A 26,090-nucleotide genomic window follows, 5' to 3' on the forward strand; every position below is an offset into this window, starting at 1 on the left:
TCTCAGACTCTCAGAAGAATGTTAAAGAATGATAAAGTTTCCGTTTTTAAAGAACAGACTATTTTTACTCAAATCTGCAAAGTACAGGCATATTTCTATTGCCCTTGTTATTTATTCGATTACCATGTAATCAATTAAATCAGTGGTTTCATTACCATTGAACATGTGCATACCATGAAACAACTACTAGAAGTACAATTCTCTTTTGGTGCAAATACAATGTGCTATGCAAAGCTGTTGTCTGTGGTCAAAGGTATGCTGTGGCCCTTTGCAGTCTTCTGTTGGAGCAAGAGTTACATGCAGTTTCTCAAATAGCTCTCTCTCTCCCCATCTTTCATTCCAGGGGCTGGACTTAGTAAGCTAAATCAGTTTTTGTTGAGTCACAAAGCAGGGACTTGGCCATGAGGCATGCAGGGGGCTGAGAGAAGTAAAGAAATATTATAAGCACAGAGAAGGGGGTAAGAAGTGATGCGTGAGAAGAAACTGATTTAGAATAAAATGTCAGCCTCTGCCAGGGATCTCCACACAATCCCAGATCACATTAAGGAGTACGGCTCCTTTGTGTTGCACTTCAGGGCCTCTGGAAGTGCCTTTGGGAATGACATCCTCTGGACTGGTGCAGAGAAGAACTTGTGTGGCTATAAGCAGGGGCCTTGCATTTGAGGCCTGAAGTCATTTCTAAAAGGGCAAAATCTGCACAGCAACCAGAGTTCTTGGACAGATGCAGTGGTTAGCAGCAATGAATGCCAAGGGCATGCTCCCAGCTTGGTCCATGCAAGTGGACACAGGGAGATCCACAACTTGGGCTCGTCTCCAGATGGGAGGGCGTTAACAGCAGTTAGGCAGGATTCAAAAGCAGCTCCTGTTCCAATAAAGAGACAGGGTGGGTCCCTGTCTCTTTTAGGATGGACTGGTTGGATCTCCTTGCAGTCCAAGGGACACTCTCAACAATCTTCTCCAACACCACAGTTCAAAAGCATCAATTCTTGGGCACAGAATAGATGGGTTAGGAGATCAGTCCTGGGTGTTCACTGGAAGGACTGATGCTAAAGCTGAAACTCCAATACTTTGGCCAATACTCATGCGAAGGGTTGACTCATTGGAAAAGACCCTGATGCTGGGAGGGACTGGGGGCAGGAGGAGAAGGGGATGACAGAGGATGAGATGGCTGGATGGCATCACCGACTCGATGGATATGAGTTTGGGTGGGTAAACTCCAGGAATTGGTGATGGACAGGGAGGCCTGGCGTGCTGCAATTCATGGGGTCGCAAAGAGTCGGACACAACTGAGCGACTGAACTGAAATATCTTAACCATTTCCAAGCTGACTTTGGGTCATGAATACCTCCCATCTTGACATTCTGATTCTCAGATTCCCCTTCAGAAGAGAGGGCCCTCAGTGAAATAGAAAAATTGACAGTAAGGCCTTACCAGTGTAGAAATGCTTCATTTAATTTCAAAAGGAAACCATTATAATCTAAATACAGGGGAGAAAATTGAACTATGCACTTTGCCATACTGCTAAGTGTTTTGAATCTCAAGATATTAAGGAAAACAATAGTTTTCTAAGCTAGTTCCATTGCAGTTCTGTCTTATAAGAAACAAACTACCATTCACAGATCCTTCTAGCTCTGGGACTTCAGGATTTTTTAACTGGCACCTAGCATCAGTTTTCCCACATAAGGCAAATTTTTGAGATGACTGAGTTTTGAGGGTAGGCCAAGAGGCTACTCCTACAGCCTTTGTTGAATGAATGTTGACTGTCTTCTCATGCCAAAGTTTATGCCTTCTGGACCATTGGGAAATAACCAAATTGAGGCAGGAAAATTTCAACTATTAACCCTCACTTTGGTTCTTCAACAGATCTTTCTGTCTTCCTCTATAGGACAAAATACATAACCAGCTGTTTCGAATTTAAAACTAGAAAGTTGAGCTTCTGTAAGCTAAATGACATTGCTACTCTTTTTTATGATATAGCTTCTCTGGGCAGCAATAAGAAAAAAAAAAGAAATAATTAACCAGAAACAATAAAAATGCTGACTCTGTTTAATGTTAACTATGTTGACTATGATGATTAATGTCATCATCACTGCATTTTAGATCACGTAAAAATGAAACAAATTAAACTTAAATACACTTGAAAGAAGCAATGGATGAAACTAAGACTTTCAAAGATATAGTGAACTTATTATGTGTAACATTGATTTATAGAAAAATAATTTTATGGTTATGACATTTGCTTCTATTATGGACTTTCTGGTTTCCAAGGCTAACTTGACAGAGACAATTTATTTCCTTGACTTATTTCCTTGAGTGCTGTGCTTTCAGTTTGGGTGGTTCCCACTGGGGAAAACCAGTAGTACCCTGAGCTGGGATTTGATGGGTCAATCACATGGACTTCCCCCAAGAGAGGTTTGGGCAGGAACGAGAATGCACAACATAACTCATCTAATTATACTATACAGATAAAAACTGCAGTCAAAGCAAACAAACAAACAAAAAAAAAAACTACAAATCTAAATACTGTGTAAATGAAAGTGATAACACAATTTATAATAGGATTTATGTAACTTAAAATACCTAAGCATAAATTAAATCCTCTTTGACTTCAGCTATTATTAATTACTGCTTAAATCAAACACAGTAAATCATTAAACATCTTTGAGCCTCAGCTTCTTCTTCTAAACTGGAAGAATCTAGATCAAAGGACTGTTGTGATAATAAAGGAGCAATACACACACAAAGTTCTTAAAACAGTACCCAATGTGTAATAACCAATCAATCAATGTTACCTATTTCTTTCCTTTTTTTGCTGCAAGAATGTCATCTTCTTAGGATGCCTTAAATGCAGCAAAGTCAGACTTTTCCATAGAGGTTCCCGGTGCTGTTCTTGCTAAATGTTTTTGCTTCTGAGTCTCAGAATAGTGTCAACTTCAAAAGGATTTCAGAGAAACCAAGGGGATGGCTCCAAGCACTGTTATGGGATCTTCTTTCTTGCTAGATCTTCTTTTGACATGTCCTGAGAGAAATTTATTTCAGCTGTCTAGAATTTTAGTTCAGCCTGCAAGTCAGAATTAGCTCCGTATGAAGTTCTGAAAATAAGCAATTAGGTGAAAAGTTCAGGACACAAAGAGACCTAGAGATTCTAAGGATCATTAGGATCCCCTTTTCTCTAATCAAGACAGCATTACAGCAGCCCACCTGACTGAGGACCAAATTTCTTTCTCCATATGCAATAATCATGATTGCAATAGCAATCATGGTAATGATAAGAAACATCACTAAGCACTTTCTCTGTGCCGAGAGCACACCTCTGTCTAAAACCTCACATGAATCAATCCATTTTATGCTCACGTTAACCAGAGTGACCAACTCCTTTCGGTTCGTCCAGGTCTTTCCCAGTTTTAGCACCCAAAATTTTAAGTCTCAGGAGCCACTTCAATTCTAGGCATTTAGAGATAGTTGATCACCATAAACATCTCTTAAAATATGTGCTTTTGACACATGTACTCCAATGTTCATTGCAGCACTGTTTATAATAGCCAGGACATGGAAGCAACCTAGATGTCCATCTGCAGACGAATGGATAAGAAAGCTTTGGTACATATACACAATGGAGTATTATTCAGCCATTAAAAAGAATATATTTGAATCAGTTCTAATGAGGTGGATGAAACTGGAGCCTATTATACAGAGTGAAGTAAGCCAGAAAGAAAAACACCAATACAGTATACTAACGCATATATATGGAATTTAGAAAGAAGCAAATGATAACCCTGTATACGAGACAGCAAAAGAGACACAGATGTATAGAACAGTCTTTGGGACTCTGTGGGAGAGGGTGAGGGTGGGATGATTTGGGAGAATGGCATTGAAACAAGTATGTTGTCATATGTGAAACGAATCACTAGTTCAGGGTCGATGCATGTTATAGGATGCTTGGGGCTGGCGTGTGGGGATGACCCACAGGGAGGATAAAGGGAGGAGGGAGGTGGGAGGGGGGTTCAGGAGGGGGAACTTATGTAAACCCGGGGCGAATTCATGTCAATATATGGCAAAACCAACCAATATAATATTGTAAAATAATTTGCCTCCAATAAAAAATAAATTACTTGAAAATCTAAAAAATATATATATATGTGCTTTTATTATTGTTCCCAATTAAGTCAGAGGGATTTCCCAGATGGCTCAGTGGTAAAGAATCTGCCTACCAATGCAGGAGATACAAGAGATGCAGGTTCGATCCTTGGGTTGGGAAAATCCCCTGGAGCAGGAAATAACCCATTCCAGTATTCTTGCCTGGGAAATTCAGTGGACAGAGGAGCCTGGCGGGCTACAGTCCATCGGGTCGCAACGAGTCGGACATGACTGAGCACTCATGCTAAATAGCTACTAGATCGAAGTCACAGAGAGGTTATATAATTTGCCCAAGGACATAAAGCTAGTAAGGAGAAGAGTTTGGCTCCAGTGTCGGGGCTCTTCACAACCACCATGGAGCAGAATGAGACTTCTATTGAGGAGTTGGAGCAACTGGGTCCTAGAAGTGACTCCTGAGGGAACAGGCTTTTCAGTCCTTGTCTCAGGGCAGAGACGCTGGTTGTGAGAGTATTGCAGAGTCTCCATCCCCTGCAGGTTAATGGACATGTCTCACTGTTCTCTAATGGCAACACAAAACAGCAAGCTGGGACAATATCTGAACAGTTTTCACATAAGCACTTTACAAGCATGTATGCACCAAGAGACACTGCAGTCCACAGAGTGTGATTAGATCTCAGTCTTCATGTACAAAATGTCCAGATACCTTTCCTCAGTCAGCTCCCCACCTTTGCCATGTGAATCTTAATAAAATTCTCTTTTTATTAGGACAAGACTTCTGTCTCTACCCAGGGCTTCCTGTTCAAGATAGTTTTATTCTCTATCATTATTTTTCACTTATTGTAATATTACAAAATTTCACAGCTCAGCTTTGCAGAAAAAAAATGCACCATCATTTTGTCAGGAATTTCTCAAGAACAACTAACCACTGGTTAGTAAGGGGGAAATTAACTGAGTCCTTATCCCATTTGATCACTTGAGTAGTGTATTTAGGAAACAAGCTCTCATTTAGATAAAAATGTTCTTTTTCCTACCCCCTGCCATGCTTATCTCTCTAAGGTGGCATCTGGGGGTGTGAGGAAGTGGGTCCTGTTTCCTTGTGGTGGTGGAGAATTGTGCCTGGTGGATAGCGGGCAGAGAGGAAGTGTCTTCTTGCCTAAAAGATAATGTCTTTGCTTTGATCCTCCTCTCTGCAAAAGTCTAAGGTGATGTTGCTTATTTTCCAGGCACTGTGTGCATAGCTTCTCCTGGCAATGTGACTCCAACTCAGCACCCACTGGTGCTCTGACCCCTCTGAGGGCTGCCTGAGACAGTTCTCTCTGCCCTATACTGGACAGAGCTCCTCCCCACTACAGTAATTTCTCGGAAAAGCTGTCCAGAAAGAACCTCAGCTTCTACTTCCTCTTATCCACTCAGTTACAGAGGCAAGTGTGGCCCAAGAGAGCTCTTTATACCTCCTCTGCTTGCCTCCGAGCTGTGCATTTAACTAAATTGGCTGCCCCGTACTGGTTCAGAGAGTCATCTAGGAGTGGATCTCTTTCCTAAGTGTCACCATTGCCCTCCATGTTACCATACCTAATCTAATATACTACCCCTTCCCCAAGCTGAAGTCTGAATATAGAGAAATCAGGACCCACTTCTGGTGACTTCACACTCTCTCTCTCCTCTCCACAGTCACCCCAGCCAGAACTGAAAAGTCTTCTCTTTGACTTTGTCTATGTTATGTTCTCCCTACCATCTGTAGAGCTGACCTAGCTGCCATGACCCCACACCACAGGTCTCTAATGGGAATTCTCCATGTTTGGGGGCTGACAGACTAAACGGAGATAAAGAAATTTAGAAAATCCTTCCTCAAGACAAAAGCTTTGCTTGCAAGGCTATCATTGTGCTGTATAATACAATTTTGGCAGTTAAAAAAGATGAATTCCTTTTTAACTTAGTCTTTCTCTTTGTATTCTTTTAACTATCTAATGTCTACCCCACTACCATTCCATGCCCACCCTGCCAGGTAGGTGGAGGCTCAAGTGTACTACTATGAAGTTTAGGAACTCAGGAAGGCAAAAGAGAAAAGTGTGTTAAAAACTATAAATATTAGCCTCATTGCATGGTAATTTTGTGAGACAAAATTTAAATTACTTCCTTTAACTAATACCAGAAGCAGAAGATATTAAGAAGAGGTGGCAGGAATACACAGAAGAACTGTACAAAAAAGATCTCCACGACCAAGAAAGTCACGATAACGTGATCACTGACCTAGAGCCAGACATCTTGGAATGTGAAGTCAAGTGGGCCTTAGAAAGCATCACTACTAACAAAGCTAGTGGAGGTGATGGAATTCCAGTTGAGCTATTTCAAGTCTTGAAAGATGATGCTGTGAAAGTGCTGCACTCAATATGCCAGCAGATTTGGAAAACTCAGCAGTGGCCGCAGGACTGGAAGAAGTCAGTCTTCATTCCAATCCCAAAGAAAGGCAATGCCAAAGAATGCTCAAACTACCGCACAATTGCACTCATCTCACACGCTAGTAAAGTCATGCTCAAAATTCTCCAAGCCAGGCTTCAGCAGTATGTAAACCGTGAACTCCCAGATGTTCAAGCAGGTTTTAGAAAAGGCAGAGGCACCAGAGATCAAATTGCCAACATCCACTGGATCATGGAGAAAGCAAGAGTGTTTCAGAAAAACATCTATTTCTGCTTCATTGACTACGCCAAAGCCTTTGACTGTGTCGATCACCATAAACTGTGGAACATTCTGAAAGAGATGGGAATCCCAGACCACCTGACCTGCCTCTTGAGAAACCTGTATGCAGGTCAGGAAGCAACAGTTAGAACTGGACATGGAACAACAGACTGGTTCCAAATAGGAAAAGGTGTACGTCAAGGTTGTATATTGTCACCTTGCTTATTTAACTTATATGCAGAGTACATCATGAGGAACGCTGGGCTGGAAGAAGCACAAGCTGGAATCAAGATTGCCGGGAGAAATATCAATAACCTCAGATATGCAGATGACACCACCCTTATGGCAGAAAGTGAAGAGGAACTCAAAAGCCTCTTGATGAAAGTGAAGGAGGAGAGTGAAAAGGTTGGCTTGAAGCTCAACATTCAGAAAACAAAGATCATGGCATCTGGTCCCATCACTTCATGGGAAATAGATGGAAAAACAGTGGAAACAGTGTCAGATTTTATTTTTTGGGGCTCCAAAATCACTGCGGATGCTGATTGCAGCCATGAAATTAAAAGACGCTTGCTCCTTGGAAGGAAAGTTATGACCAACCTAGATAGTATATTAAAAAGCAGAGACATTACTTTGCCAACCAAGGTCCGTCTAGTCAAGGCAATGGTTTTTCCCGTGGTCATGTATGGATGTGAGAGTTGGACTGTGAAGAAAGCTGACTGCCGAAGAATCGATGCTTTTGAACTGTGGTGTTGGAGAAGACTCTTGAGAGTCCCTTATACTGCAAGGAAATCCAACCAGTCCATTCTAGAGGAGATCAATCCTGGATGTTCATTGGAAGGACTGATGCTAAAGCTGAAACTGCAATACTTTGGCCACCTCATGCAACGAGTTGACTCACTGGAAAAGACTCTGATGCTGGGAAAGGTTGGAGGCAGGAGGAGAAGGAGACGACAGAGAATGAGATGGATGGATGGCATCACCGACTCTGTGGACATGAGTTTGAGTGTACTCCGGGAGTTGGTGATGGACAGGGAAGCCTGGCGTGCTGTAGTTCATGGGGTCGCGGAGAGTCGGACACGACTGAGTGACTGAACTGAACTGACTGAACTGAACTAATACCAACCTCTTAATTGTGCATGATTTTTTTTTCTTTTTAAACTATTAATACATGAATATAAACCCATAAGGATGGGAATTCCCTGGCAGTACAGTGGTTTGGACTTGGTGGTCTGACTGTCAGAGGATCCAGTTCAATACGTGGTGGGGAAACTAAGATCTCGCAAGCTGCCCAATGCAACCAAAAATATAAAAGTAAAGCAATAGTATTCTTTAAAAATACAGAAATAAACCCAAAATAAAAGCATTAAAATAATAGAGAATTTGTTGTTGTTCAGTTGCTCAGTCGTGTCCAACTCTTTGCAACCCCATGGAATGCAGCATGCCTGGCTTCCCTGTCCTTCACCATCTCCTGGAGCTTGCTCAAACTCATGCCCATTGAGTCAGTGATTTCATCCAACCATCTCATCCTCTGTCACCCCCTTCTCCTCCTGCCTTCAATTCTTCCCAGCATCAGGGTCTTTTCCAGTGAGTTAGTTCTTCGCATCAGGTGGCCAAAGTATTGGAACTTCAGCATCAGTCCTTCCAATGAATATTCAAGGTTGATTTCATTTAGGATTGACTGGTTTGATCTCCTTGTAGTCCAATGGCCTCTCAAGAGTCTTCTCCAATACCACAGCTCAAAAGCATCAATTCTTCAGCGTTCAACCTTCTTTATGGTCCAACCCTCACATCCATACACATCCATGACTACTGGAAAAACCATAGCTTTCTATACGGATATTTGTCGACAAAGTAATGTCTCTGCTTTTTAATATGCTGTCTAGATTGGTCATAGCTTTTCTTCCAAGGAGCAAGCGTCTTTTAACTTCATGGCTGCAGTCACCATCTGCAGTGATTTGGGAGCCCAAAAAAATAAAGTCAGCCACTGTTTCAATTGTTTCCCCATCTCTTTGCCATGAAGTGATGGGACCAGATGCCATGATCTTAGTTTTTTAAATGTTGAGTTTTAAGCCAGCTTTTTCCTCTCTCCTCTTTCACTTTCATCAAGAGGCTCTTTAGTTCCTCTTCACTTTCTGCTATAAGGGTGGTGGCATCTGCAAATCTGAGGTTACTGATATTTCTCCTGGCAATCTTGATTGCAGTTTGTGCTTCATCTAGCCCGGCATTTTGCATGATGTATTCCGCGTATAAGTTGACTAAGCAGGGTGACAATATATGGAGTAAAAACTATATGCTCCGAACCTAATCCCACTTCTCAACCCAGAAATAATCAGTGTCAATGGTTGATGTATAGTTTTATAGAGCTTTCTCCCATACATTTATATAAATATATGGGTTTATATACTAGTACATAATTTTGACTCTTTTTTTCCAAAATAGAACTTTGTACACCTATGTCTTACATATTTCTGAATATAAAATCACCAAATTTCCCTTGTGTCTCTCAATTTAAAATGCATTATTAAGGCAATCACTTGCAAAAAATTTTATTCCATTCTGATGATTCAGAACAAAAGTATCTGTCATGCTTGTTTGACAACTGGCTGGAATTTTTGCCATGAGTGGGAAAACATGGGTGGGGATGTTGCACACATGCATGTGATAAGGCCAGTGGCCAACCACCTTCTGAGAAGGGATCATATATTTCTCAGTCAATAATGTCATAAATAGAACTTAGTAAAAATGAGACAGTCCTCTTTCCTGTCACCTTCCTGCCCTAGATTCTTTATCAAATGAGAAATTTGGTAGTCTTTCTTTAGCACACATTAGTGTGCTAACAAATCACATTTCTATACCCATAGAACCCAGCCCTGGAAATACCAAGATGATTAAAGCAATGTCTTTTGACATTGAGGAATTATTCATTATTTCAAAAGCATTTCAGAAATTCATCTTCACTTTTGAGAATCTATTTTTTTTACCGTGGAACATCTTTCTTCATTTCCTGCGTCAAAGTTGTGAAATATTATTCTGTTCAAAACCTCTAAACTTAAATAGTGTAGTGGCAGAAAAGTGCAATTTCAGCCTAAGATAAAAATTAACTTTGCAAATCTTCTGGAATTAAAGTTTGATAAGTGTTCCACACTGGCTTATGATGTCTTGTTCCATTATTTTTTTCCAGGCAAAAGCAAGAGTATTTTTAAGTGATGAGTTTGTTCTACTCTTTTCCCCAAAAATTATAATTTATGTTTGACTTCAAAAACATGATTTTTAAAATACTTTGAAAATGTTCTCATCAGACAAATTACCAGTTTCATTTCCTCCCATTTTTTTTCTGTCCAGGTTAGGATATTTATATAGTTAAATGATAGTATTATTCATTCATTCAGCATCAGCATTTTGAATTCCATGTCTTTGAAATATATCATCAGTTCAGTTCAGTCGCTCAGTTGTGTCTATTTGCGACCCCATGAATCACAGCACGCCAGGCCTCCCTGTCCATCACCAACTCCCAGAGTTCACTCAAACACATGTCCATCAAGTCGGTGATGCCATCCAGCCATCTCATTCTCTATCGTCCCCGTTTCCTCCTGCCCCCAGTCCCTCCCAGCGTCAGAGTCTTTTCCAGTGAGTCAACTCGTCACATGAGGTGGCCAAGTACTGGAGTTTCAGCTTTAGCATCAGTCCTTCCAATGAACACCCAGGATTGATCTCCTTTAGAATGGACTGGTTGGATCTCCTTGCAGTCCAAGGGACTCTCAACAGTCTTCTCCAGCACCACAGTTCAAAAGCATCAATTCTTCAGCGATCAGCTTTCTTCACAGTCCAACTCTCACATCCATACATGACCACGGGAAAAACCATAGCCTTGACTAGACGGACCTTGGTTGGCAAAGTAATGACTCTGCTTTTTAATATACTATCTAGGTTGGTCATAACTTTCCTTCCAAGGAGTAAGCGTCTTTTAATTTCATGGCTGCAATCAGCATCCGCAGTGATTTTGGAGCCCAAAAAATAAAGTCTGACACTGTTTCCACTGTTTCCCCATCTATTTCCTATGAAGTGATGAAATCAAATGCCATAATCTTAGTTTTCTGAATGTTGAGCTTCAAGCCAACTTTTTCACTCTCCTCCTTCACTTTCATCAAGAGGCTTTTTAGTTCCTCTTCACTATCTGCCATAAGGGTGGTGTCATCTGCATATCTGAGGTTATTGATATTTCTCCCGGCAATCTTGATTCCAGCTTGTGCTTCTTCCAGCCCAGCGTTCCTCATGACGTACTCTGCATATAAGTTAAATAAGCAGGGTGACAACATACAACCTTGACGCACTCCTTTGCCTATTTGGAACCAGTCTGTTGTTCCATGTCCAGTTCTAACTGTTGCTTCTTGACTTGCATACAGGTTTCTCAAGAGGCAGGTCAGGTGGTCTGGGATTCCCATCTCTTTCAGAATTTTCCACAGTTTATTGTGATCCACATAGTCAAAGGTTTTGGCATAGTCAATGAAGCAAAAATAGATGTTTTTCTGGAACTCTCTTGCTTTCTCCATGATCCAGCGGATGTTGGCAATTTGATCTCTGGTGCCTCTGCCTTTTCTAAAACCTGCTTGAACAACTGGAAGTTCACGGTTCACATATTGCTGAGCCTGGCTTGGAGAATTTTGAGCATGACTTTACTAGCGTGTGAGATGAGTGCAATTGTGCAGTAGTTTGAGCATTCTTTGGCGTTGCCTTTCTTTGGGATTGGAATGAAGACTGACCTTTTCCAGTCCTGTGGCCACTGCTGAGCTTTCCAAATTTTCTGGCATATGGAGTGCAGCACTTTCACAGCATCATCTTTCAGGATTTGAAATAGCTCAACTGGAATTCCATCACCTCCACTAGCTTTGTTCATAGTGATGCTTTCTAAGGCCCACTTGACTTCACATTCCAGGATGTCTGGTTCTAGGTGAGTGATCACATCATCATGATTATCTTGGTTGTGAAGATCCTTTTTGTACAGTTCTTCTGTGTATTCTTGCCACCTCTTCTTAATATCTTCTGCTTCTGTTAGGTCCATACCATTTCTGTCCTTTATCGAGCCCATCTTTGCATGAAATGTTCCCTTGGTATCTCTAATTTTCTTGAAGAGTTCTCTTGTCTTTTCCTATTCTGTTGTTTTCCTCTATTTCTTTGCATTGATCGCTGAGGAAGGCTTTCTTATCTCTCCGTGCTATTCTTTGGAACTCTGCATTCAGATGCTTATATCTTTCCTTTTCGCCTCTCTTCTTTTCACAGCTATTTGTAAGGCCTGCTCAGACAGCCATTTTGCTCTTTTGCATTTCTTTTCCATGGGGATGGTCTTGGTCCCTGTCTCCTGTACAATGTCCAGAACCTCCGTCCATAGTTCATCAGGCACTCTATCTATCAGATCTAGACCCTTAAATCTATTTCTCACTTCCACTGTATAATCATAAGGGATTTGATTTAGGTCATATCTGAATGGTCTAGTGGTTTTCCCTACTTTCTTCATTTTAAGTCTGAATCTGGCAATAAGGAGTTCACGATCTGAGCCACAGTCAGCTCCTGGTCTTGTTTTTGCTAACTGTGTAGAGCTTCTCCATCTTTGGCTGCAAAGAATATAATCAATCTGATTTGGGTGTTGACCATCTGGTGATGTCCATGTGTAGTGTCTTCTCCTGTGTTGTTGGAAGAGGGTGTTTGCTATGACCAGTGCGTTCTCTTGACAAAACTCTATTAGCCTTTGACCTGCTTCATTCCGTGCTCCAAGGCCAAATTTGCCTGTTACCCCAGGTGTTTCTTGACTTCCTACTTTTGCATTCCAGTCCCCTATAATGAAAAGGACATCTTTTGGGGGTGTTAGTTCTAAAAGGTCTTGTTGGTCTTCATAGAACCGTTCAACTTCGGCTTCTTCAGCGTTACTGGTTGGGGCATAGGCTTGGATTACTGTAATACTGAATGGTTTGCCTTGGAAATGAACAGAGATCATTCTGTCGTTTTTGTGATTGCATCCAAGTACTGTATTTTGGACTCTTGTTGACCATGATGGCTACTCCATTTCTTCTAAGGGATTCCTGCCCACAGTAGTAGATATAATGGTCATCTGAGTTAAATTCACCCATTCCAGTCCATTTTAGTTCACTGATTCCTAGAATGTCTACATTCACTCTTGCCATCTCCTGTTTGACCACTTCCAATTTGCCTTGATTCATGGACCTAACATTCCAGGTTCCTATGCAATACTGCTCTTTACAGCACCGGACCTTGCTTCTATCACTGGTCACATCCACAACTAGGTATTGGTTTTGCTTTTGCTCTATCCCTTTATTCCTTCTAGAGTTACTTCTCCACTGATCTCCAGTAGCATACTGGGCACCTACCGACCTGGGGAATTCCTCATTCAGTATCCTATCATTTTGCCTTTTGATACTGTTCATGGGGTTCTCAAGGCAACTATACTGAAGTGGTTTGCCATTCCCTTCTCCAGTGGGCCACATTCTGTCAGACCTCTCCACCGTGACCCACCCGTCTTGGGTGGCCCCACATGGCATGGCTCATTTTCATTGAGGTAGACAGGGCTGCGGTCCATACGATCAGATCAACTAGTTTTCTGTGATTATGATTTCAGTGTGTCTGCCCTGTGATGTGGAGAAGGCAATGGCAAGCCACTCCAGTACTCTTGCCTAGAAAATCCCATGGACGGCAGGGCCTGGTAGGCTGCAGTCCATGGGGTGACTACGAGTCAGACATGACTGAGCGACTTTACTTTCACTTTTCACTTTCACACATTGGAGGAGGAAATGGCAACCCGCTACAGTGTTCTTGCCTGGAGAATCCCAGGGACGGGGAAGCCTGGTGGGCTGCCGTCTATGGGGTCACACAGAGTCGGACACGACTGAAGTGACTTAGCAGCAGCAGCCCTCTGATGCCCCCTTGCAATACCTACCGTCTTATTTGGGTTTCTCCTACCTTGGTCGCAGGATATCTCTTCACAGCTGCTCCAGCAAAGTGCAGGAGCTGCACCTTACCTTGGAAGAGGGGTATCTCCTCAAGGCCGCCCCTCCTGACCCTGAACATGGAGTAGCTCCTCAAGGCCCTCTTGTGCCCGCTAAGCCGCCGCCTCTTGGACGTGGCGTAGCTCCTCTCAGCCGCCGGCCCTGGCCTCGGGCATGTGGTAGCTCCTCTCGGCCGCCGGCCCTGGCCTCGGAGTTGGGTAGCTCCTCTCGGCCGCTGGCCCTGACGTCGGGGTTGGGTAGCTCCTCTCGGCCACTGCCCCTGGCCTCGGGCGTGTGGTAGCTGTTCTCGGCCACGCTTCTGCGCGTCGTCGGTTGTGCAGCCGTCTCACGTCTGCGTGCTCGGAGCCGGCGTCTCGTAGGAGAATTAAATGGAGAATGGAAGAAATAGTTTCAGTGGATCCTATCTGGCTAGTGTCAAACAGAAAAGGGAAATCTACTCCAACAGACCCTGTTGCTGACTGTCCTGCACTGAGCACATGATAGTAAGTTCTGGCAGCCTTGGCAGATGTGCAACCCTGCTTTGCACAATCATCAAAAACACATTTCTTCATGGGCCTCTATAGGCCCTCATTGAATCATAGAATTTCTAGGCTAAAAAGTACATCCTAGCATTGCAGTTTCTAAAAAATTAAACACAGATTCACCACGTGGCCTGACAATCTCACTCCCAGGTATATATCCAAAAGAATTGAGATTAGGATCTAAAAGAGATATTTCTACACCCATGTTTAGCTGAAAGGTGGAAACAATCCGAATGTTCATTGACAGGTAAATGATGGATAGATAAACAAAATGTGCTCTATGCCTACAATGGAAAATTACTCAGCCTTAAAGAGGAATAAAATTCTGATACATTCTACAACACATATGAAACTTGAAGATATTATACTGAGTGAAATAAGCCAGACATGAGAAGGTAAATATGATTCTTTATATATGATCCCATTTATATGAAGCACTTAGAGTAATCAAATTCATAAGTACAGAAAACAGGATAGTGGTTCCCAGGGTTTGGGGAGAGAGGGAAATGGAGAGTTAGAGTTTTACTGATTTTCAGTTGGGGCAGATGAAATGTTTTGCAGATGGATGGCAGTGATGATTGCACAGCAATGTGAATGTACTTAAATGCCACTAAACTGCACATTGAAAAATGGTTAAAGTGGAAAATTTGTGTTATATTTATTTTACCACAATAAAACATCCTTACCCTCATGGAGCTTACAATCTAACAGAAAAAGAAAGATAATAAGCAATTAGAAACATAAAATTTTCAAAAGTGCATTTTATATCAGCTTTGGCCTGCCATCATTTTTACAGATAAGTCAGAAGATAGAAAGGATAACATGTATCTACCCGCTAAGATCCTGGTTGTCTGACTCCTGGGTCACTGATTTTTCCATTGAACACTATTTCCTTTTTCAGATACCTCTATTGCCTCTATTTTATCTGAGCTGTTCAATAATATACTGGAAAGAGCACAGACTTTGGAACCTGGGTTCAAATTCAGCTCAACTGCTTCCTAGAAGTTTGATGTTGAGATTTCCTTCTCTGTAAATTGAGGATAGGGCTTCCCTGGTGGCTTAGCAGAAAAGAATCCATCTGCCAGTGTAGAGATGTGGGTTTGATCCCTGGGTCAGGAAGATCTCCTAGAGAAGGAAATGGCAACATACTCCAGTATTCTTGCCTGGGAAATTCCAGGGACAGAGGAGCGTGGTGGGCTACAGTCCATGGGGTTGCAAAAGAATCAGACATGACTTAGTGACTGCTGCTGCTGCTGCTGCGTCACTTCAGTCATGTCCGACTCTGTGTGACCCCATAGATGGCAGTCCACCAGGCTCCCCCGTCCCTGGGATTCTCCAGGCAAGAACACTGGAGTGGGTTGCCATTTCCTTCTCCAATGCATGAAAGTGAAAAGTGAAAGTGAAGTTGCTCAGTCGTGTCCGACTCTTAGCGACCCCATGGACTGCAGCCCACCAGGCTCCTCCATCCATGGGATTTTCCAGGCAAGAGTACTGGAGTGGGCTGCCATTGCCTTCTCCGACTTAGTGACTAAACAACAGCAAGAGTAGGGATAACTAAACTTACTTAACAAGGATTTGTTGTAATCTGTTACACTTATACCTAGGTATGAAGCAATTGAAAGTGTTAGTCATTCAGTTGTGTCTAACTCTTTTCAACCCCATGGACTATAGTGGCCCCATGTCCATGGGGATTCACCAAGGAAGAATACTGGAATGGGTTGCCATGCCCTCCTCCAAGTGATCTTCCTAACCCAGGGATCAAACCCAGGTCTCTCACATTGCAGGTGAATTCTTTACTGTCTGAGCCACCAGGGAAGCCCTCAAAGCAAGTAGTCAATGAAAATTAGCTAGCAAGTTCTTCAAATGCCTTCTGTGAATTTGTTGCTTATCTATGATATGTTCAATGTGTGAATACTTTCAATCCAGCAATTTCTGCAGAGATATTCCTGTGTTTGAGTTTTTATAAATCATTCTAGAAATATAGTTTGGATAAGGGGAAGAATAATTCAGTTGAAAATCTGGGAAATAAGCCAAACACATTCATTTGACCCTTATTTAGCTGGGAGAGAGTTTTCAAATTATAAGTTTGGTAAAGAATTCAAAAGAGTTAACATTTCTTTTTCCAAGAAATAAAGCCATATTTCTACTTACTATAAAAAAAATCAGTCATACTCTATTTTTATTCATAAAAGATACTTATCTCTAAATAAAAAGTATATAATGGTATGGATTAGATATAAGGACCACCCTGGGAGATGAATAATTAAATGTCTCATCTCCCAAGAAGAATGCTGTGTTTCTCAGATCCAGTATGTTTAGAAAAATAGTCAAAGTTATCAATTGTTGGCAGATAATCTCAGGGCATCACAGTTACCACCACAGTAGTCCTTCACCTTTTTCTACAGCTTTCTCTACCTCCAAGAGCTCTAAGCCCAGTTATCTTGTTTATTCCCTCAATTTAGAATCCTCTTTACTTCTTCCTACCACATTTGAGGATAAAAGAGACCAATTATTCCCAATTCACACAGGCCTATAAAGAGCTTCTCTTTATTGATTTTCCACAGCTTTTTAGATTTATGAAAAGGTTTGTCTTACCCTCACATTAGAGAATTATGTTGACTATATAGTAATTGCATAGAAATTAATACCTTAGGTTATATTTCTAAGCCTGAACAACTTATGTTGTCTTATTAAAGGTACTGGCAGTTTATTTTGGATTGTCCCTGCAGAAGCTACAGATAGCTCAACCAGGGATGTTCAAGACCATTAAACAATATGACTTTGCAGGAGGTCATATCACTTTGTGAACAAGACATGGGACTTAACATTTTAAGGAACTTGGGTCTAAATCCTGGCTCTGTCTCACTTGATTAAGTCTTTTAACTCTGACTCTTTAAACCCTTAAGTGAAAAGAGATCCGTTCCGTTCCATCGCTCAGTCGTGTCCGACTCTATGCGACCCCGTGGACTGTAGCCTACCAGGCTTCTCCGTCCATGGGATTCTCCAGGCAAGAATACTGGAGTGGGTTACCGTTTCCTTCTCCAGGGGATCTTCCCGACCCAGGGATCGAACCCGGGTCTCCCGCATTGACGGCAGACGCTTTAACCTCTGAGCCACCAGGGAAGCCCAAGTGAAAAGAGATACTAATAGATAATTATGAGGATTAAGTGATCATTATATAAAACATTTAATGGAGTGATTGGTACAAAAGTGAATACTGATATTTGTTATTCCACACATCAACTTATTCTAATATTTTAAGTAGTACACACACACACAATAAAATCTGATTTTTATTTTTGATTATTTTTTCTTGATTTCAAATTTCCACTAGACTTTTAAAATATTATCATAAATTATAACTCCTTTTTGACAAGATTAGGTGAATTCAGGGCTGGTATGGTGGTAGACTGTAAGTCTTTTCCAAAATGTTATGATATCATTTAGGACAATTTCTAATTTTAAAATGTTTTCTAAAATGTTAATTGGTAGATTTATATTTCTAGTTTTTCTTACATTAATGTTTTATAGCCATAAAATAAAGAATTATTTCTTTACTGGGATAATAACAAGATTACTAGATTTAGAATATAGCTAAAATACAAATGGCTAAACTAAGGACATTGTACAGGAGGCAGTGATCAGGACCATCCCCAGGAAACAGAAACTCAAAAAGGCAAAATGCTTGTTTGACAAGGCCTTCCAAATAGCTGAGAAAAGAACAGAAGCTAAAGGAAAAGGAGAAAAGGAAAGATACACCCATTTGAATGCAGAGTTCCAAAGAATAGCAAGGAGAGATAAGAAAGGCTTCCTCAGTGATCAATGCAAAGAAATAGAGGAAAACAATATAATGGGAAAAACTAGAGATCTCTTCAAGAAAATTAGAGATACCAAGGGAATATTTCATGCAAAGATGGGCACAATAAAGGACAGAAATGGTTTCAACCTAACAGAAGCAGAAGACATTAAGAAGAGGTGGCAAGAATACACAGAAGAACTATACAAAAAAGATATTCATGACTCAGATAACCACAATGGTGTGATCACTCACCTAGAGCCAAACATCCTGGAATGCACAGTCAAGTGGGCCTTAGGAAGCATCACCATGAGCAAAGCTAGTGGAGGTGATGGAATTCCAGTTAAGCTATTTCAAATCCTGAAAGATGATGCTGTGAAAGTGCTGCACTCAATATGCCAGCAAATTTGGAAAACTCAGCAGTGGCCACGGGACTGGAAAAGGTCAGTTTTCATTCCAGCCCCCCAAAAAGGCAATGCCAAAGGATGCTCAAACTACTGCACAATTGCACTCATCTCACATGCTAGCAAAATTCTCCAAGCCAGGCTTCAACAGTACGTGAATTGTGAACTTCCAGATGTTCAAGCTGGATTTAGAAAAGGCAGAGGAACCAGAGATCAAATTGCCAACATCCATTGGATCATCAAAAAAGCAAAAGAGTTCCAGAAAAATATCTACTTTTGCTTTATTGACTACACTGAAGCCTTTGACTGTGTGGATCACAACAAACTGTGGAAAATTCTTAAAGAGATGGGAATACCAGACCACCTTACCTGCCTCCTGAGAAATCTGTATGCATGTCAGGAAGCAACAGTTAGAACTGGACATGGAACAACTGACTGGTTCCAAATCAGAAAAGGAATACTTCAGGGCTGTATATTGTCACCTTGCTTATTTAACTTCTATGCAGAGTACATCATGAGGAACGCTGGGCTGGAAGAAGCACAAGCTGGAATCAAGATTGCCGGGAGAAATATCAATAACCTCAGATATGCAGATGATACCACCCTTATGGCAGAAAGCGAAGAAGAACTAAAGAGCCTCTTGATGAAAGTGAAAGAGGAAAAATATAAGATCATGGCCTCCTGTCCCATCACTTCATGGCAAATAGATGGGGAAACAATGGAAACAGTGACAGACTTTATTTTGGGGGGCTCCCAAATCACTGCAGATGGTGACTGCAGCCATGAAATTAAAAGATGATGCTTGCTCCTTGGAATAAAAGCAATGACCAACCTAGACAGCATATTAAAAAGCAGAGACATTACTTTGTCAGCATAGGTCCGTCTAGTCAAAGCTATAGTTTTTCCAGTAGTAATGTATGGATGTGAGAGTTGGACTATAAAGAAAGCTGAGCATTGAAGAACTGATGCTATTGGTGTTGGAGAGGACTCTTGAGAGTCCCTTGGAGTGCTAGGAGATCCAACCAGTCAATCCTAAAGGAAGTCAGTCCTGAATATTTATTGGAAGGACTGATGCTGAAGCCAAAACTCCAATACTTTGGCCACCTGATGCAAAGAATCGACTCATTGGAAAAGACCCTGATGCTGGGAAAGATTTAAGGTGGGAGGAGAAGGGGACAACAGAGGATGAGATTTCGGGTGGCATTACTGACGCTATGGACATGAGTTTGAGTAGGCTCCAGGAGTTGGTGATGGACTGGGAAGCCTGGTGTTGTAAAGTCCATGGGGTTGGAAAGAGCCGGACACAACTGAGCAACTGAACTGAAACTAATGAAGAATGTTCAGATTAACAAATAGCTATATCTTTCATGCCAGATATGATGATGTGGAATGCTTAGTTAAAATTAAGATAAAATTTTAACATGAAAATTAATATTATTATTACTATTTTAATTTCTCATTATTTTCATGAGAATATCCTACTGGTTTATTGTTGCTACAGAAAGAAGCAGAAAGAATATAATAAAATATCATTATTATGTTTTGAGGTAGGCTTCTCAATGCCAGATACTTTGGTGGATACTAAATATACAACTATTTGTAAGAGAGAAAGGAGGGAGAAAGGGAAGAAGGGAGGGAAAGATAAGGAAAGGGAGAGGAAAGGAACTGTGCTTCCTACAATTGATAGAGGTAAAAATACTAACAGTGGGACTCAGACTTCTCGCTGTTGAAGTGAGAGTTAACAGATAGCAAGGGATGGAGTCTAAAATGATACATGTGGTAATGAATTAGAATTGAAACCACAGTATGAACTCATATTTGCATGCACACATGCTAAGTCACTTCAGTCATGTCTGACTCTTTGTGACCCTATGGACTGTAGCCCTCCAGGCTCCTCTGACTATGGGATTCTCCAGGCAAGAATACTGGAGTGGGCTGCCATGCCCTCCTCCCGTGGATCTTCCCAGCTCAGGGATTGAACCTGCGTCTCTTATGTCTCCTGCATTGGCAGGTGGATTCTTTACCACTAGTGCTACATGAGAAGCCTAAACTCATGTTTACCTTAATGTAAATACAGATGGTTGCATATAGAAATACTTATAAATAGATATACGCATATATACACACATAATTTCCCTGCTATATCACCTGAAGGGACCAAAGAACAATGATACCCCAGTAGCAACAAACATGCACAATACCTAGATCTTAGTTTCAAACACAATTCTTCAGTGAAAGAAACCAAAACTCCTTAGAGAAGCAGCAAATTCTAACAGGGCAGAAAACATGCAAAATGAGCCTGGAGCATCTTGTATGTAAGATGTAAGTAAGGAAGTGATTTTTAAAAACAAACAAAAAGCCACACACATAATGATAGCAGTGTATCTAATGGACACAGGGCTCCCAGGTGGAACTAGTAACAAAGAACCCGCCTGCCTATGCAGGCAATGTAAGAGACACGGGTTCAATTCCTGGATCAGGAAGGTCCCCTGAAGGAGGAAATGACAACCCATTCCAGTATTCTTGCCTGGGAAATTCCATGGATAGAGGAGACAAATGGGCTACAGTTCATGGGGTTGCAAAGAGTCAGACATGACTGAAGTGAATGAGCAAGCAGTGGACACAGGAGCCAACTGAAAGAGCTCCCTGTGGCCAAATCTGGAACAATCAGAGCAGCGGAATAAGTAAAACAATGTTGAATTATAAATATCCATGAGTACACATGATAGAAAAATTGACTAAATAATTTGAATGTAATAACTAGAAGAGGAAGAGACAAATTTGTGCAGAATTCCACATGATTTATGTAGCTATTCTGCCCTCAGGAGGTGAAGTTACCCCCACTCTTTAAGTATGGGTTACACATTGTATCTTCTTTTCAGAGAGGGCAATGTGGAAAGTGGGGGTGGGGGGAAGAGTAACTTTGTTGTGGAGAAACCTGGTAAACACTACTTCAACCAGATGCTCAAGGTCAAACGTCATTAGTCATAAGTCATGTGGATAAATGTACTCTCCGTATAATACAAGCAAAATGGTACTTTACCTCTCTGGTTTTCCTCCCCTAACTTGGAAATCTCAGTCTATTCATGAGAAAAACAGACAAATCCCAACTAAGAAACATTTTGCAAAATACCTAGCAAAAGTACTCTGCAAAACTCTCAAGGTCAAAAAAACTCTCAAGGTCATCAAACACATGGAAAGTCTGAGAAATTGTCACAGCCCAGAGGAGCCAGAGGAGACACAATGAATAATGTTGTGAGGGATCCTGGAATAGAAAAAAAAAAAAAAGACACTAAGTATAAACTAAGGAAATCTGAATAAACTATAGCCTTAAGTTTATAATAATGTGTCAATATCGGTTTATTAGGGCTTCCCTGGTGGCTCAGCAGTAAAGAATCCCCCTCCAATGCAGGAGATGCAGGAGACATGGGTTTGACCCCTGAGTTGGGAAGATCCCCTGGAGCTGGGCATGGCAACCCACTCCAGGATTCTTGCCTGGGCATGGACAGAGGACACTGACAGGATACAGTCCATAGGGTCGCAAAGAGGGACACGACAGAAGTGACTGAGCATGCATGCACTCATGCACACTGGTTTATTAATTATAACAAACAATATCATACCAACTTAAGACATTAATAACAGGATAAATCAAGTGTAAAGTATATAGAGAACTCTATTATAATTTAATACAATATGTAAGTATATAATAATCACATATTCATATACTGTAAATAATGGCTTCCCTGGTGGCTCAGACAGTAAAGAATCTGCCTGCAGTGCAGGAGACACAGGTTTGATCCTTGGGTCAGCAAGATCCCCTGGAGAAGGGAAAGGCTACCCATTCCAGTATTCTTGCCTAGAGAATTTCATGGACAGAGGAGCCTTGTGGGCTGCAGTCCATGAGGTTGCAAAGAATCAGAAACAACTGAGCAACTTTCATTTCATTATAATTGTAATTATATACAATATGTATAATAATTATGCATGTAATTTTTCTATAAATCTAAAAGTATTGTAAAATGAAACCTTATTTTAAAATATCATTAATAAAAATTTAACACAGTATAGTGAATGCAGTGCAAAAATAAAAGCATATGAACTATGGAGAAAAGTGGGGGAAAAAAGAAAAAAAAGTCTTTTTTTGGGGTTATTCCTTTACTTTTGGTAGACTGTAGCTTATTTTTGTAAAAAAATCAAAGGATTTGGTTTGGTCCTTAAGAATACTGAAGTCAAGCTTTTTCAAGGTCACCTCAAATATTTCCTCCTCCGTGAAGTGTCCCCTGGCTCCCCAAAGATAACAGCTGCTCATTGCTCTGAGTCGTTGGCATTTCATGTCCCTCAGTGAACTTAATTTACAATCATTGTTATAGGTGTTTCTCCCATTTGGCTGTAAACTTCTTAAGAGTAATGTCAACATCATGGCTTCTCTTGGTCTCTACACAGTGTCTGACACCCGTTCACTATCCAGCACCATTTATTGCATGCCCACCGTTCAGTACCATGGATTGAACAGGAGGGAGAAAATTACAGAGAGAAATTAGCAACTGAATGTTAGTGTTGAGAGAACGTTTTATTCCAACAAAGCTCAGAAAAAAATTCCAAAATGATTCTTAAAATACTTTGACTCAAAAAGAACAAATGCTCTTATATGTTCAATCATGTCTTTAAAACTATCCATGTGTAATGTGTATATTTTGGGTATTTCAGCTTACAACACATTATATTATACAATTATTGCTGCTCATGTTAACTTCAGTATTTTTAAAGACCAAACCAAATCCTTTGATTTTTTTATAAAAATAAGCCACAGTATACCAAAAGTAAAGAAATAACAATCAGATCTGGTGTGTGTTTATCAAAGCATGACCTCCTCTCTCTTCAACATTTCTAGAAAAATAAATAACAGTTTGAGCATCAGTTGCATAAGTAAGAAATACCATAATAACCCAGATACACTAACCTTACTACTTGGAATTACCTTGAACATTCATGCTTTATGTGATTTTTTTCAGGGTGTTCCCTACACTTAAAATGCTTGTCTCTCTCATACTTTTTCTAAGTTCAAAATCTTGGTTAGCTTTCAAGGTCACCTCAAGTATTTTCTCCTCCATGAAGGATAATAGCTGCTTCCTTTGAGTGGTCTGCTTGTCCCTCCGTGGACTTAATTTCCAACCATCATTTATAGGTGTTTCTCCCATTTTACTGTAAACTTCTTAAGAGCAATGTCAACATCATGGCTCCTCTTGGTCTCTGCACAGTGTCTGACATCCATTCATTCATCCAACACCATTTATTGCATGTTCAGCATTCAATACCATGGAATGAACAGAAGGGAGAAAATTACAGTGGAAAATTAGCAACTAAATGTTAGTGTTGAGAATACTTTCTAATCCAGCAAAGCTCAGGAAAAAAAATGAGGAAAATATTGAAACAGATCCAGTTTACTAAAAGTATTAACACACCCTTACATCACAGATGGGGAAGGAAATGGCAGCCCACTCCAGTATTCTTGCCTGGAGAATCCCATGGACAAAGGAGCCTGGCGGGCTACAGTCCATGGGGTTGCAAAGAGTCAAACACAATTGAGCAACTAATACTTACATCACAGAATTGATGTGTTTTTATAGTCAGTGTATATACTTCTAGGTGAAGGTCTCTCTTTTCTACCACTTTGTCCATTTTCTGTGATCTGGGACCCCTGTCATTTGTGTATAGAAAGCTGATAGGTCAGGACAAGTAAAATAAATTGAATCAATGTTCATTTTCAAAAGAAAACATGATTGAAGGGTAATTTAGGAGAAGGAAAAAAATAAAAACATTTTTTTCATGGCACTGGCCTGAAGTCCAGCTTACACTGTCAAGCTACTGCACAGTTTCATACAAATGAACTTGCCCTTTTGAATCTTTCAATTAAAGCAGGTATTTTTTTCCTCCCTGGCAACTTGCTTGGAGACTTCTCATGCATTGTTAATCAAAAGACAAAGAGGGATTTAATACACTTGCTTAAAGCAACTTCATTTTAATCTACATTCCATAAGATGGATCTGCTCCCAAATCGACAGTTGTTAAAGTTATTAACAGAGTGCTGTCTCAATGTATCCATTATGGCTAGATTGATTTCTAGTACAACGATTTGTGTGTGTATGCTCTGATGGAATATTTGGTTTCTGCCTTCTCTAGTATTGATTAATTTAAATTCAATTTTTCAGAGCATCAGTGCCAAAAAGTATTTTTAATTGCCATTGTCAAACAATTTCCAATAGGGCAAATAATAAGTGTATATTGTGCTCTATTCTAACAAGTCTTTTATTGTCAGTGACAGGCCTCCTGGTCTTTTCTACTGAATTTGTAAGCCATTCATCCAGAGAATGCAGAAATGATTTCTGATTTCATACAAGGATTTTGAATGATCAAATTCCCCCAAACAATAAACTTCATGAAAGCTAGTCCTCTTTCATACCAGTGGTCAGAATCACACAGAAAGCTGTTACTTACTAAGATTTCTAAATATATTTCTAAATTGCCCTGTGGCTTTATTGTTTGGTTTCCAGTGTCGTCTTCTTTGATCTGTCATTGGCCACCCTCCCTTAAATCTTCCAAACTCTTTCCCAAAAGCCTGTTATTCCTTCAGGCCTGAGCCCTGATTGTGCACAGTTAAGCTGCCTGCCTCCCCACAATTCTCTAGGGAACCCCATATACTCTCATGGATGGGACTGACTCTACTGTCTAATTAGGGTTCCCATCAACTTTTAATAAATTCTAGTCCATTTCTATTTTTGCTAGTAAGGCATAATGAATCTATTTTCAAAATATCTCTTTAAAATGTCAGATTAATTCTGAAACAATAATTACCCCATGAGCTATCAATATTACTCTGCAGATTTAAAAATTCCTAGTATGATAGGGCCTAAAGCATCTCAGTGTGACAGAAGTTTGGCTGAGTTCAAATCCTGGTTCTGCCACAGACTAGGCAGAATTGAGCGATCTTTTCTGGATCCTTGAGCCTCATTCATCTCTGCAGATACTCTCTTTAGAGCACCTATTGTATGCCACATGCCAGGGCTAGAGGGGTGAACAAGGCAGTCACAATGGCTCAATAAGCTGACCCTTATTGGACTAGGTTTCCTCACATTTACAATAGAAATAGTTAACACCTGGGGAGTTCTCTGGTGGTCCAGTGGCTAAAACTCTGTGTTCCCAAATCCCTGGGTTTGATCCCTGGTCAGAGAACTAGATCCCATGCGTGGCAACTGGGAAAAAAAAAAAAAAAGTTAACACCTATCTTGTAGGGTTGTAAATATAAAATGACTCCTCAACACAGTTCTTCACCACCTCTGCTCTATGCTGCCACCACCATGTTCCCCCACTTTCTTGCCCCTAAAGGTTGATTGCTTTAAGTTTTCCTGCTGAAGCTCTTCAAGATGAAATGACATTGTCAAACCAGACCCATTCACAGGAAGCCACACTCCTGGCCAGAATTATTCTGGAGGTTGTCTCTGCGGCCTCTGTGTAACCAAAAGAACAGTGCCCTGGCCATGACACACCATCTCTGCCCAGAAAAATGCCTGGATTTCCT

General features: G+C 40.8%; 1 protein-coding gene across 14 annotated transcripts in view; it reads left to right on the forward strand.

Annotated features, from left to right (window-relative positions):
* Positions 1-26,090, forward strand: part of VEPH1 (ventricular zone expressed PH domain containing 1) — a 326,186-nt gene that overhangs the window by 176,692 nt on the left and 123,404 nt on the right. The window lies entirely within an intron of this gene.

Source organism: Moschus berezovskii, chromosome 1 (assembly GCF_049115385.1).
Source record: "Moschus berezovskii isolate FMDL1 chromosome 1, NW_MosBer_1.0, whole genome shotgun sequence".
NCBI classification, from domain to species: Eukaryota; Metazoa; Chordata; class Mammalia; order Artiodactyla; family Moschidae; genus Moschus; species Moschus berezovskii.